This window comes from Schistocerca gregaria, chromosome 2 (genome assembly GCF_023897955.1).
Source record: "Schistocerca gregaria isolate iqSchGreg1 chromosome 2, iqSchGreg1.2, whole genome shotgun sequence".
Lineage (NCBI taxonomy): Eukaryota > Metazoa > Arthropoda > Insecta > Orthoptera > Acrididae > Schistocerca > Schistocerca gregaria.
Window position 1 is genome coordinate 902,856,648 of NC_064921.1, and position 16,370 is coordinate 902,873,017.

The following is a 16,370-nucleotide window of genomic DNA, read 5'->3' on the forward strand; positions in this document are numbered from 1 at the left end:
TGAAATATTGTGTATCGTTTTGTTGAGCAGAATAAGACCCTGATTACAATGAAACAGTAGAAAATATGCTACGGTTATTGAAAAAGTTAGGTGTAGAAGGTTACACTAAATCGAAAATTTTCGGGACAATCCAGCTGACATATCAGAGGAACATGGTGAACGTTTCTATCAGGAAATTAAAACTCTAGGACATCGTTATCATATCGTTGAGGAATAAATATGATGTCTGACTACCACTTGTGCATACCATGTGAAGGAGAAGCGACACACAAAATCGAGGACAGCAAGCGTTGATTCACAGGCAAAACTAAACGGATGTCCATATTTTCAAATACCTGTCATTTTAATCTTTCCTACCACTATACTTTTCCATTTCGCCTCCATCGTCCTGCAGTTACTTTCCAATTTAATTTCGTACAGATTTAGATGATGAAGATGCTGATGATGATGATGGTGCAAACGTCTGACGCGCTGTAGATGAGCGCAATCTATTTCCTCAGAAATCCATATCTTCATGTAAACACCAAACAAAAAGTCCACTGTTGTCGGTTCGTGTTGTTTTGAAACAAGTGTAGAAAAAGGTAATACCTGTGGTGAAGAAGTTTCAAATGGTGCAAATGGCTCTGAGCACTACGGGACGAAACATCGGAGGTCATCAGTCCCCTAGAACTTGGAACTACTTAAACCTAGCTAACCTAAGGACATCACACACATCCATGCCCGAGGCAGGATTCTAACCTGCGACCGTAGTGGTCGAGGGGTTCCAAACTGAAGCTTCTAGAACCGTTCGGCCACATAGGACGGCGAAAATGTTTCACTATCACTATCTTTATCCTTAAAATGGCTTTCAGCTTTTATATCTAAGGACTTTGTCCTAGTTCGCTCCTAGCCAGAAATATTTTTCTAAAGCGAACAGGAGATAAATAAAGAGAAGGTGACAGAGCTTTGTACAGTAGGGAGCCAAAGATTTCAGCAAAGTATTTTGCAAGCAGCTGTTGTTGATTTAATATGAAAATCCGCGCTTTACTGCTGCTGAGTTCCCCCGTCATGTGAACTAAGCATTGGGAAAAGAAAAGAGGCACGAACAAAACCTGCAGCAAAAAATGACGTTCGTAGAAAAGTTTCCTCTTTTCTGGCATTTTAAAAAGTGCTCTTTTACGACCTGTGCATCCTAGAGATGAGGGAAGGCGGAGGGGTGCAGATGAAAGTGACAGAACGAGTCCGAAAGAACGTTTCGACTGCCACAAAACACACACACACACACACATGCCGAGTTACACTTACCGGCGCGCGTGCGCATGTGAGCTAAAGTACATACTCTTACATGCGAAATTGATGGAAACCAACCGTTCAGTGCTTAAACGTTATTGAGTACCGGTGGGACCAATAATGAAAACGTGCTTAGTACCGTGATGTTGGCTGCGCAGAAAAGGCAGGACGAAAGAGCATTGAATTGCGGGCGGTAGAGAGAGGGTTGGAGGAGAGTGGAACGAAGGTGAAGCGGGAGCAGCGCCGGAAGAGAACGCATCAGAGTTTTTCGCGGAAGGGAAATTTCATCAGTGGCCTGAAAGCAGGATACAGCGCAGAATCGCGGCAGTGCCTGGAGGCAGGCAACCCCGCGGTACAGGCTCCTGGTGCACCGCTTGTGATCCAGTTACCTGTCGCCTGTATGACCAGTGCTCACGCACCACAGCTGCGATCGTCGTACCACGCACACACAGCAGCTACACGCAGAATCGCTGGGGTAGCTTCACGCGTGGACAATTTGAAGAAGAATGGGAGCGAGAGAGAGAGAGAGAGAGAGAGAGAGAGGGAGAGAGAGAGAGAGAGAGAGACGGATGGGAGGGAGGGAGAGAGGAAGTGTAGGACGCGCAAGTACAGTTGGCGGTCTTTGAATGGGAGCAGCGGTAAAGCCCGCAGCCTGCCTGTCCAATACACTGCGCGCAGGTCATTAGCAGTGCGTGTAGAGGCAAGTGCCACCCGACTCTCGCACACCTGGTCCACCACGAAACCGGCGCCGCGCATTCTTGTTGTTAATTAGTGCGCTTCCGGCAGCCTCCCAGACACCGGCCTGTTCTCAGTGCGTTCTCTTAAAGTCCAAACCGACCTTGGGTGTCGTAGCACTGCCATCGCGAAATCGACACTGATTCACGAAAACCTGCAACATGGGTATGTATTACATCAGATCAATCGTCGCCTCGAAATGGAAAATATGTAAATAAATAAACATTGAACTATTGTGTTTCCGACATTACACTTAAAGATATTTGTTGGAGCACACATGTTGCCTATAGAGAGGTCCAAGAACTGTAGCACAATTATAATTATCTTTATTTTGAGGACAATTATTTTTTAAAACCACCTATAGATGTAGATAAAAAAATTCATGAATTTCCATGTAAGAATAAAACTGTGGGTCGGATCGAGAACCCGAACCTTGGATCTTTTCCTATCAAGTTCTGCACCCTCTGATTTACTCCAGAACGACTCACGACGCCTCCTCTACTTTTACTCACCACTACCTCATTTCTTAGCTCTCAAACTTCACAGAACGTACGGGGCTTGCACTTCTTGAAGAAAAGGATATTGCACAGACTTGGCTTAGCCACAGCCAGCAGGACTGTTTCCAGAGTGAATTTTCACTCTGTAGCGGAGTGTCCGCTGTTACGAAACTTCCTGGAAGATTAAAACTGTGTGCCGAACTGGGACTCGAAACTCGACTTTTGATTCCCGCGGGCAACTGCGTTACAAATAGAGGTACCAAAGCACCAGTCCTCATTGGTTTTGCTTTTACTACCGGTAATCTACGTGGGAGTGATATTAGTGTGGTGTATTGTTTTACATGATGGCAATGCTCAGTAAAATACAATGTACAGCCTGTGCTAAAATAGATTACGAAAATAAATTAGATTAGGAAATGAGGCACTTAAAGTAGCAAGTGGGTTTCACAACTTGGGTGTCAAAATAACCGATGATTGGCAACATAGGGAAGAAATAAAATTTCTGAAACTGATGAACTTGTAACCATCTACCATAAATTTAAGTGGGAGAATGGCTATTCCGAAGGCACGAGTTTAGAGTGTAGCCTACTACTGATGTGATATGCGGACGATAAACAGCTTAGACAACGGGAGAATGTAAGATTTAATAAAGTAGACGTGAATAATAACGTTGAAGATTAGATATGTGATTCGAAGAAGATCACAGCTTGTAGACAGTAACCAGCTTCAAATGCATGTTGTAGTCTCTAATAACACTTTTTTTTCAAATGGACGTTAAAGCCAAATCTCCCTTAATTCCCTTGTCTAGCTCCTGTGTGGAGAAACTAATGAAAAAAGGGAACGAAACTGTCAGAAGAGGTAGGGAAGTACAAGGGGAACGGATATTAGTACTAAGTGAGACCGCTTGGGCTATCAGGTCAAAAGTGAGGTAAATGGACAACTTACTCAGGAAACGACTTTGGTTATCCATAAACAAAGCGATGAACTGTTCTAGCAGTGAGACACAGATTACTGAGTAGCTTGAAAATATATGTTTAAAATATGCAGTGAAAGAAGTGAACATCCAGGAAGGGAGATTACACAGGATGGCTAAGATGAAGAAGATGTATCAGAATGGTACAAGTAAAGAGAGGTTTTCCTTCAAAAAAGAATATTAAATGTTCAGTTGGATTCGAGAATGAAACTCATTGAATTGTATATACCAAGGGGATCGTTTTACAAGAAAGGAATGTGAGCTATGGAAGAATGGCAAAGAAGGTGATGGAAACGATGTGAAGCATGCTGCATTACAAGAAAGTTTATAATTAAGTAGAAACATAGATTGTTAAGTGAAATGGTGTCAGAGAGGAAAGTGAAGAAAGAAATACGTGAAAAATGCTAGCTTTAAGAAGGAATGGGTGAATGGAATATGTGCTTAGGTATCCAAGAATAATAATATTTTCTATAAACGTGAAATTAAAAAGAATAAAGAATAAGTACAATAGGTTATACAGAGTGTTATATATTGTTCACACATAGAGATTAAATAAATGTAGTAAGATGTCCTGAAACCATACGAAACTTTGATGACTGTAAGAATAAAGTTACTCATAAGAATCGTTTTCATTATCACAATGTGGATTAGAGCAGCAGCTTGTAGTGGTAGTTACTAATTTATTCCAAAGAATACACTCATGGTCAGTGTTATGATATCAGAAGATTATTCTTACATCTGTCTTACACATTAAAATGTATGTATGTATGGCTACACGATTGGCATTAATGTGTAATAAAATGCATTTGTTTCACTCTAATACGAATACAAAGAAACAAATATTGGTGAGATGCATTTTTTCTTTGGGTAGGTAATCGGAGGGTTTTATTACTCTGTGTTGCTCTGTTGCCGATTTAATGTAGAAAACTGAACTGTATTCAGTACAACTTTCTCAGTTCACAGGTAACGCAATGACTGCTACTTTTTTAAAATTCATCATAAGACTGTATTATATAATCCCACTTCCTTTAATACATGTAAAAATATGTATGTCCATGAATGCTGCACGTAATTATATATTCAAAAATGTTATAAGCATACTGCATCAACAAAAGAAAATAAGTCTCTAACGTACTGATTATTTTACACAAAAAGTTAGACTTTTTTATGGTAAAATTAGCTGAATCGATGGTTTCAGCGGATCTATTACATGATATTTAGATATTTTGTATCGATGCGTATTTACATGCCCACACTTGGAACTTCACATCTCAGCTCCTATTTCTTAATTTTATTCATAGTGTTTTAATTTTTTATGTAGAGAAATGTCAAGCTGTTTGTAAAAGATATTCTTTCTATTAAAAGCTTATCAATAATCCACAGACAGTTTTTCATCTCTCTCTGTGGTTAGTTATTTGCTTGCCTTAATAAAGCACAGCATTTACAATTTATTATTTTACGTTTGTGAATTTTTCCCATCCTCTTGTGTATTATTTTTACCTCTGGTTTTTATTCAGCAACAGGCAGCAGTATTTGAATTAATGTATTAGTTGTAACTTATTTCTTACTAATTTGGCCTTACTGTAGATGTTGTTCATACTAGTAATGCTAGAGTGGCACTGGCTGGCCAGTAAACAGTTTCTTAAATTTAGCTAATTGTAACAGCAAATCTCGTGGGATTGAGTGTAACAGCGTGCACAGTTAAATAACTGAAAGCTAAAACTTCATATATGTCATCTTTACTCATTCCACCCATTCATGTCATAGCACAGATGGATTTTCAGTAGTGTAAAGTACATGATAGAGACAATGCATACTCTAATCCTGTGTAGTATGCCTGAAGTACAGCTCTTCTGAAATGAGCAATGTTGAATCTATATGATTAGTTTTACATGTAGTGGGTGACAATTTCGTTTGAGATTTGCTAAGAGTTTTCCTGCCCTCGTTTAAGTTACATGAAGGCTACAGTTTTTATGTAGAACGAGAACACTCATTAAGAACATGTTTTGCACGAAAAGTATGCAAATACGTGTCCCACTCTTAGAAATAATTTTTAATGCAACACTCCAATTCGTCAAGAACTCCGGAAACTACTTAATCGAACAATGTTTGATTTAGCTAAAACAGGACGCAAACAGCATGTTATGTTCATCGATTTTATCGAGGATCTGTTCGTTGTCTGAAGATCCTCAGTCATATCACTTCCCCTCGTTAAGCTGCAAGCATAAAATTCGTTCTGAGGGGGCCCAGCAGTTAACTTTCATGATACTGCTGTCCCAGTGCAGCCATTGGTAAAGTACGGATGCAAAATCTGTGGTTAGTCGAACAGTATCACTGACTGAAGCTCACAGGCGGAGACCCTAGAGCAGCTCGGACATACTAAGGACATACTGTAGCAAACTCACTTCAGCATTACAGCTTTCACTTGCAGCGCTTCTTAACGTTTCGTTCTTGGAGTTCATTATTAACTGAAAAGAGGTGTCTCTGCTGTACCGCGTGAGACATGTTTAATTTGCAGGGAACAACCCTATTATACTGTCGGCTCGATCCAATCCTACATGAATTCTCTTGTTACAAGTGTAAAAATGTCTTTATATTAGCGCACAATGTAAGCAATGGCGATGGTATTTTGGATAGAGAGGATAGAGGGATTCGGAGCTAGTATGTATTTGTCTGCGCATCTTATCTCTGCAGGAAGTAATATGCACCTGGTTACGTTGTAAATTTCGGGTTCATCGCGAGCATTTTGTCTTCCATTTCACCGAGGATAAAGTTAGTATTAGACACGTCATTATATGTGTTGACTGTAACTGAATTAGTTGTCTTACATAAAAGTAACTTCAATTTTTTATGTGGATACTACGAACTTAGACAATACATAACTTTGTAGTAGCGTTCGTTATGGGCTTTGTTTTCGGTGCAGTAAGCGTATGTCGAGTTAGAAGATGCTCGTTAGATGTATCTACATCTATGTGATTCCTCTGCTATTCACAATTAAGTGCCTGGCAGAAGGTTCAATGAACCACCATAGCTCAGCATACAGTAATAACCATGTCGCTCAGAGTCTGTATAGGGAGAAAATACCAGAAAGATGATATTCTGCAGGAGCACATTCGAAGCATCTGAAAGTCGTGATAGAGGATTGTGGTAGTGTAACCCGCTACATGTTGCTAGAGGAGGTCTAGAATGAGAGGCTCCAGCTCTCGGCTGATACATATCTAAAGAGCAGAAAGTTAAATGTTTATCTTCATCTGTGTTTTCTTCGTAGTATATTCACTAAATTTCGTGCGTGTTTCTGTTTAAGAGATGTAAGCTCGCATTTTGTTGGTGTAAATTCTGTAGTGTAAAGCCTATAGCGAAGTTTTCGTTTCTTCTGAAAAGGCACCTACATAGCTAATTGAGGCATCAGCGTCCATTGATGACTCATCACAAGGGTAGAAAGTTACATATCTAGGATTCTGTCTGCTTTTATAGTTTACTTCTTCAGTTAGTATTGTTAGGGTGAGTTGGATGTGTGCATTCTGTGTGCAGACGTAAAAGGGGTGGCCACAGTTTGCAAAGAGCTGAGAACGCATTTGGCTACGATCAGTCACCTTCAAGCTGGTGCTTTGGGGTTTAGTGCTGGTAGACATGCTGGCACGTCTCATTGGACATCTCCGGTGGCGTCCAAGTGTACAGCAAAGTGTGGGGTGGGTGGTAGGGCGTAGAAGTCACTTGAGGCGGAAGGCCAATGTGAAGACTGTCTGGCCTCGCGCATTCACCCTGTGAGCGGACAGACGGCAACTCCTTCAACAGGGTCCGAGCAAACACATGGGTGAGGGGGGGCGGGGGTTTACTAGTGATCGGGAGCTCCAATTGTAGGTGCCCCATAGGTGGATAGCAAGAGGTCTGGAAAGAAAGCCAGTGGGCACTCGATATGTCTGCTGTGGGCCCGATAAGAGATGTGGATGCTGCTATCCCTGCAGCTGTCGTGAGTGCAGGGTGCTGTGGTTTGCAAGTTGTGGCTCACGTCGGCACCAACGACGCGTGTCGGATGGGTTCTGAGGCCATCCTCAATGCATGCATGTCACTGGTGGATGTGTTGAAGGCTGCTGGCCTGATGCATGGGACTCAGGCAGAGTTCACAATTTGCAGCATTGCTCCCAGAGTTGATCAGGGTACTTTGGTTTTGATCTGGAGATTTCTAGACCTGTGTTGTCGCTTGAGGATCTGTATAAGCCCCATAGAAGGTCAGGGCTGCACTACACAAAGTAAACAGTGACTTGGGTAGCAGTGCACTTGTGGAGTGCACTTGACAACTTTTTAGGCTAGGCGGAAATTTGAGGTATCTGATGAACAATTGCCAGTCGATTCACAGCAAGGAAAGTCAGACCGCTTTCAGAGTACATCAAAATTTATCGGTAAATTGTCGAATTATTCATAACCAGAATTCCGAATTTACTGCATTCAAGGAAAGTTTCCTGCTGGAATCCCAAGTTTATCATTGAATGTATGTCGGAAAGACGGATTAGAGATCATAGGAGGTGGAGTGTTAATGCAGTTGACAAAAATATTGTCTGAGTTGAGGTCGAAGTTGTGTGTGACAGTGAAGTTATCTGGTCAGGTATAACAGGTGTAGGCTACACCAAGCTAATTGCTGGATAGTTTGACCGTCTACCCGATTCTGATGTGACAGTTCTAGAGTCATTCAACGAATGTCAATGGTCAGCAACGCGTAAAAACGAGATCATGCATTACTGGTTGGAGAAGACTTTAACTTGGCGTTATGGACTGGGAAGTCTATGAATTCATTGCAGAGATTACAGACAGACAGTCATACAAAGTACTTTTGAACACTTTTTGTGAAAACAATCTTAAGCAACTAATTTGGCTGCCCGCACGCCGCAGGAATATCTTCGATCTTGTAGCTACAAATACGCCGGACCTTATTGACAACATCAATATGGAATCGGTGATTGACGATCAAGATGTCATTATAACAACTATGGTTACGAAAGTTAATAAGTCAGTTAAGAAGGCTAGGAGAGTGTTTCTGCTACAAAGAACAGATAAGCAGTTGTTATCATCTCACATACACAGTACACTGACTTCACTTAGTTCCAGCAAGCAAGCAAAGTAATTGTGAGCAATGTTTAAGCAGACCAATGTCCCTAACGTCGGTTTGCTGCAGAATCCTTCAACATATTCTCAATTCGAACATTTCTTTGGACCGAGAAGCTCATATTTTAGAAAGAAGCGCTGGTGCAAAACTCTGCTTGTCCTTTTCTCACACGATATATGCCAACTATGGCTGAAGGGCAACAGGCAAGTTCCATATTTCTAGATTTCCTGAAACCGTTTGACACGATCGTCCACTGCAGGTACGAATATATGGAATACGTTAACATATATACGAGTGGCTCGAAGATTTATATTAAATTATAGAACCCAGCATGTTGCCCTTGGCGGAAAGTGTTTATCACAGACAAGAATATCGTCAGGAGTGTCCCAATGAAGTGTGATACGACCGCCACTATTCTCTCTACACATGAATTGTTTGGCGGACACATTGGCAGCAATCTGTGGATGTTTGCTGAGGATACTGTAATGTACGGTAATGTGTCAAAATTGAGTGACTGTAGGACACAAGATGATGTAACCAAAATTTGTAGTTGGTGTGATGAATGGCATCTGGTTCTAAATGTAGAAAAATGTAAGTAGGAAAAACAGACCCGTAATATTCGGAAACAGCATTAGAAGTATCAAACTTGATATAATGACTCCGATTAATATCTGAGCGAAACGTTCCAGCTACACATCGCAACTGTCGAAAAGCAAGCAGCAGTTCACCTTCATGTCCATAGCGGAAAAGTGCACATGACTCATGGGGCCACATGGCAAAAAAATTATCGAATTGTGTGCTCTTCCAATCTAAGATAGTACACGATACTGGGGAGCAGATTCTGACTAACCTGAAAAAAAATAACGTTCAGATATATTAATGGGTCATGTAAAGGCAACATCGACAGACTTCATACTAGAGGGATTATAATAATTGTATTAGTGGTGACCATAAAAGCTTACTATGCTACGATGGTTATAACACATGAAAACAATTACCAAATACAAGCATAGGAAATCGGATTTATAGCAAGTTCTGTTAAACCACATAACTTTATGTCTCATTACAGTACTATGTAGCAACAAGATCCCTTTCAAAATAGTAATCCAGCAAGCATTTATTAATTGGCCTTCGTTGCTTGTACACAACTTGGATGCTTAAAAATAAGTATACCAAAGATGTGGGAAACGGGAATCCTGTTCATCACTGTATTTTTTAAATTTTTAGTAGTAATTAATTAGTTAGTTAGTTGCGATTGCAGCAATAGGCGCGACACAGACACAAGACCGTGTTTCAGTCAAATGTAATCCATTCAGCTCTTTATTTTCACGCCTAACAGTCCTATTAACCCATGGCGCTGTAAAACCTTCGCAAATCACATTCGAATGTGTGCTGTTGAAACTCCTAAGCCTCTGGCTTAGATTCAGAGTATCTCAGGTGGTGTAGAACGAGTCCTCTGGAAAATTACGGTTAGAGGGCCTGGAATCATAACGGCACGACTCTCTTCACTTGCAGAAAACGACTTAGCCGTGGATTGTATATTTTGTAAAATATGGAAATGGCAACTCGGCTGGATGTTCGAAAGCACACCTTTAATCTTTTACGTCTTTGACAGAAATATGTTCTCAGATATTTTCTTTCTAGCTGGGGTAAGACAAAGGGAGCCAATCGTTATCTACAATTTTTACAGGAATGAGATTAAAATTCTAAGGTCTGATGGGCTTGAAAGGGTGGCAGAAGTTGAGAAGAGAGTGAAACGGGTTTGTAGCCTACTCCCGATGTTATTCAATACTCATGATGGGTAACGAAGAAGAAATTTGGAAATAGAAGTAAAGTTTGGGAAGAAATAAAAATTTGAGGCTTACCTATGGCATTATAATTGTGTCAGAAACGGTAGAGGATTAGGGGGAGCAATTAAATAAAAGGACAGTTTCTTGAAAAGCGGTTACAACAATAATTTCAATGAAAGTAAATGAAAGATAATGAAATACATTTGAATTAAGTAAGGGGACGGTGTCGGAATTACGTAAAGATACGAGTATTTTTATGTTGCCGGCAAAAGAGCTGACGATTTCCGCAATAGATACGATATGAATTGCGGACTGACAGTAACAAAAAAAAAAAAAAAAAAAAAAAAACTGCTTCTGAAATAGAGATATTTGGTAAACATTCAGTATAGCCTAGTACGTAGGGCTGCACTACACAAAGTAAACAGTGACTTGGGTAGCAGCAATACGAGACTGGAATAGAAGGGAGAACCGATAAAGGTACTCAGGGTACCCTCCGCCACACACCGTCAGGTGGCTTGCGGAGTACGGATGTAGATGTAGATGTAGATGTAAAATGTGGACGGCAAACAGTTGAGACAAGCAGAGAAGAGAAAATTTTAAAATGTGTTGTTACAGAAGAGTGCCAAGCACTAGATGGGTAGCTCGGAAAATCAGCGCAGAGGTAGATGCCGAATCGAACTAGGGAGAAAAAAGTATAATTGTTTTACAAATAACATTTAATGCAATTTGTAACGTAATGTCTTCGTAGCTTCTCTGAACTAACAGAACTTGTATTTATTTAGAAAGGTAGCTGTTTTACAATTTCTAATTCATTGACGTCTGTTGAATGTTGTTTACGGTTATGATGCAGAACGAAAAGTGCAAATGTGCACATAAATATGTTTACTCGTCCTGTAATTCAAGACCTTTTAACAACTACTCACAACGGTAGAGTAGTTTTTTGATGTTGTCTTACGTAAGTAATACTTTTATTAACAATGTACGACATTGTAATATTCTCATGTAAACTTACAAGGACCAGTAATAACCTAAAATTGAAAAATTATGTAGACCTATAACGCACCTTAAGATGAGCCCCCTTGACTGGAAATACATAGAGCATTAAAATGTAAAATCATGATTAGTGTCTGAAGGTGGTTTGTTTCTCATTTTATGTATGGTATTTATGGCACAAATTGACAAAAAGTTTGGATCGACTGATAGGATACGTCTTGGGGTACCAAGAATGAATACTCAGCTTGGTAATTTGAAGAAAATTTATAGGTAGAAATGGTAGAGATGCTCAAAGTCTTCCTTACACTATGCAGATTAGAGTCGGTCTGTGTTGAAGTGGCTGTAAAGAATTGAAAGACTACCGCTGTGAGCTGCATCAAACTAGTCTTCGGACTGACTGAAAGAAGAAATAATACATTCATTTTCACTCATAATAGAAGTCAGTCAACTTACCACGGGGTAAAAGCCACACGTCTTCTGAGTAAGTATTACAGTGTACTCTATGTTTTAAATGCAATGGCTGTCTCTTATGTGGTATGCATTTTGTTCACTGTAAAAAGATTGAGATGGAGGAACGGAAGTTGTCATCGGGCAATATGCCATAGGCAGTACACTCCAGAAGCCGAGCATTACATTTGTATATTTTTTACTACTACCCTTTCACATACATTAGGCATTAATTATTTGTCTGTAATACTCTGAACTGGTAGTGCCCTCCTCTTTGGAAATCCCTCTACCCCACTTTACATCAAAATTTCTACTCTGAAGTTAACAATCAAGTGCCTATCAGAGGACAAGCACGGTACAGGTAGTGTCTTTAGAAGATCTGTTGCATCTTCTAGGTGCTCTGACAATAAAACGCAATCTTTGATTCGCTTTCCTCCCAACATTTTCTGTGTGCACGTCCCAATTTCATTTGCTCGTAATTGTTATCCTTAGATATTCATTTAAATTAGTACTTTTATATTTGAGCAATTCAAATTGTAGCCGAAATTTAACGGATTCCTGTTTGCACTCATGTGTTTAGCTGAACGGCCAATTTTCACACCATACAGATACCTTGCCTAAGGAATTTGCAAACGGTTTCGTTCTTGTAATGACTTTACTAGACAGTAAATCACAGTGGTATCTGCAAACAATCTAAGAGGGCTGCGAAGGCTGTCTCCTAAATCATTTTTACAGGTCAGAAACAACAGAGGGCCTATAACATTTCCCAGGAGAGCGTCAGTTATCACTTTTGCTTAACACGATGACTGTCCACCGTCAATAAGATTTGTGATTTTTCTGACAGGAAATCACCGAATCCAGTTGCGCAGCCGAGGTTGTACCCCATAGGCATGCGATTAGATTAGAAGCCACTTGTGAGAAATTGTATAAAAAGTTTTCTAAAACCGGGAAACACGCTATCAATTTGAGTTTCCTTGTCGATGACACTATTACTTCTCTAGAACTAAGATTGTTGTCATCGACCTAACTATAATTATACACAGTATATGTTGCAAAATCCTTTAGCAAATCCACGTAAAAAATTATATGGGTCTGTAATTCAGTGGATTACTAATATTTCATTTCTTGAGTGTTAGTATGTCCTGTGCAACTTTCGTCAAATTATCAGTTGTATTTGACTGCTAAGTATGGAACTAATGTACCAGCATACTGGCATACCAGCATTTGGAGCACATTTGGATCGGAAGACTTGTCTTTGTCATGTGATACGAGTTTCCCCGCTACACCTGGGGTATCTGCTTCTGAGTTACTTACGTTGACAACAATTCCTCATTCCAGTTCTGAAATATATATTTCTTATTATTTAGTGAAGGAATTTCGGATAACCGTATTTTTTCCGCTCTAGTGGCACTGTCATGGGTAATACTGCCAAGATTATAGCGCAGAAAAGGAATTGATTGTGTCTAGCCACTGGTGTAATTCACATACTACCAGAATCTCTTAGTATTTTCGGCCAGATTTGGAGACACAGTTTTATTGTAAAAACTGTTAAAAGGATTTCGGCGTTCTGTAAAACGTATTTTATCTTACGGATTTTGCGTTCTCTTAAATTGGGAATGATTTTTTATTGCTTTTGCAAATGTTCTGATCTTCTTTATGTACCATTGGGGATGATTTCCGCATGTCATTAATTTATTTATTGTAAATCTCTCAGTTGCTGTCGATAGACCGGCCGGAGTGGCCGTGCGGTTCTAGACGCTACAGTCTGGAGCCGAGCGACCCCTACGGTCACAGGTTCGAATCCTGCCTAGGGGCATGGATGTGTGTGATGTCCTTAGGTTAGTTAGGTTTAATTAGCTCTAAGTTCTATGCGACTGATGACCTCAGAAGTTAAGTAGCATAGTACTCAGAGCCAAATGAAATGCTGTCGATAATATAAGAACTTTAAGTCACATCTGAACTCCACTTAAGCAGTTAGTTTGGAAGAAATGTAGACTGGCTCTTAGGAAGGTGTCAAGTTAAATTTGCTCGACATTTTTTAGGCGGAAATATTTTGTGGTTAATTGACGGTTATGTCATGGAATTCAGTCTCACGAGAACGATCTTGTGGTCACTAATCCTTGTACCGGCCATGATGCTCCCTACTTCTTCTGGGTTATTTGTTGCTAGGAGGTCAAATATGTTTTAACAACCTTTTACACTTTCAGAAGGCTACGTAAATTATTGTTCAAAATAATTTTCGGGTACAGAGTTACGAACCTCCCTGGTATTCCTTTAAAGAGAACAGACTGTATAATAAACGAGTGGGATATCAAAGAGCCACTTCATCTCTTCAGGGGAAAAGCATCACAAATTCAAGAATAAAACTCAGAGGATCAATCGTCTTGTCAATTCTACAACAGGACGGATATTACCGGGAGTCGAACTGTTGCGCGGGTGCTGGTGGCAACTATAGGGGATTCCCCTAGCGGGCGAGTGATCAGCAGGTAACCTGTGTACCTGTCGGTCGCTGCGCCTGCGGTGGCGGCCTGCCCGCAAGACAGCGGCTCTGACGGAGCGCGCGGGCCGAGCAGCGGGAGCGGCCGAGTCGCTGCCAGCTGCAGGCGCCTTGTAAAATTCATGAGAATCAATACGAGATATTTCTGCGAGCGGGCGGCCGCTCCTGCCTTCGGGAACCGCTGCGCGGCGCCCAGAAGCGGAAGAAAGATGGTGGAAGTCGGGTTCGTGACTCGGGATAATTCAATTTTACGATTGTTTCATGAAGTGCGGTGCAGGCGTGGGTGAAGCGAGCGTGGAGTCCGCAGGACGGGACGAGCACTGGAGCTGGTGGACTTCCTGCAGAGTACCAGGGATATTTAAGCAGAATTCAAGTCGTCTACACGACTGCTTCTTCCCCATTTTGTAACACATAAGCTCCCTCCCGTTGACTTACAACACGCTGACTCCGTTCCGTAATGAAATTCTGGTCCACGGATTCTGGAAGATGGGAGGGATATAACGGTTTAACGTAGCACCGACAACGAGATTATTAAAGACGGGTGACAGTCTTCCAAAGGAACTATTCTATCATTTCCCTCAATCGATTTAAAGAAATCCCGGAAAACCTAAACGTTACTGGCTGTAGGGAGTTTTGAACCTCCGTTCATTCGAATAAGAGTTCACCTCTATCGGTGGTTCACTGATTCAGATAGACGTGTTTTTGTGTAAAGAATCACTGACGCAAGTCAATGGGAATCTATCATGTAACACTGGCAGGTCAAAGGAATTAAATTTTATCGTAACAACTCCCTTTCCCTTGGCGTTCAAACACTTTTTGTTTGTCTATTCATGGTTCGTCTCGTAGGAAATAAATTTGGGCAAAGCTTTGACAGTGTATGATGATCTGCAACTGTTTCTTCTAAGAAATACCGGGTGATAAAAAAGTCAGTATTAATTTTGAAAACTTAATAAACCACGGAATAATGTAGATAGAGAGGTAAAAATTTACACACATGCTTGGAATGGCATGGGGTTTTATCGTCTGGTGATGGTCGTGTGCTCAGCCACAACTTGCGTCATGCTTGGTCTCCCAGGTCCCCAGACCTCAGTCCGAGCGATTATTGGCTTTGGGGTCACCTGAAGACGCAAGTGTATCGTGATCGACCGGTATCTCTAGGGATGCTGAAAGACAACATCCGACGCCAATGCCTCGCCATAACTCCGGACATGCTTTACAGTGCTGTTCACAACATTATTCCTCGACTACAGCTATTGTTGAGGAATGATGATTAATGTTGAGGATTGCAGTGCTGTTGACATTATTCCTCGACTACGGCTATTGTTGAGGAATGATGATTAATGTTGATGATTAATGTTGAGGAATGATGATTAATTTGAAAAAATGATATCGGATCCTACAGACCTTTAAGTATGCCTCGCACAGAGCTAGTGGCATACTCCGACTGGCTGAAAAGTAGGGGTACTAGCTTAAAGTCGCCTCTTGTCAGTGGCAGTCATGTGTATCCTGTAGGCACTTAGCTCCAATGTGTGATTTCACATGTACATATTCATTACTAGAATTAACATATTAACAAAAAAGTTTGAAATGGGAGAGGGGAGGGTGATAAAACCGTGCCATTTAAGTATAAGAGTCCGAACAATGACGTATTAAGATGACCTCCGACGTGAAGGAATACTGTAAAGGGATACATTGTGACGGAGAAACCACAAATATTGAAATCAAAATGCAAATTGGTGAAACAGAACGGGACGGAGAAAGGGGGAGTAGATCATCATTTGTGAAGTGTCATGTTAAAGGAAGTGGCGGTACTGATAAAGCACGCTATGTTATCCAATAGTCTAGAAAGGGGAGTATTGCAAAATACCCAGCAAAATAATTAACAAACGAAGGCCACTAAGCAGTGAATATATGTCTAGAAATCACGATGTTATAGGCGGAATAAAAATACCAAATATTAAGGAGATGGGGGAAGTGCCTAAGGTGGTTCGTTAGTATCATGTTGAAATACCACTTAACGGTGGATGATAGAGTTTACATTGTAAAAATAACAAAATAAAAGACTTAC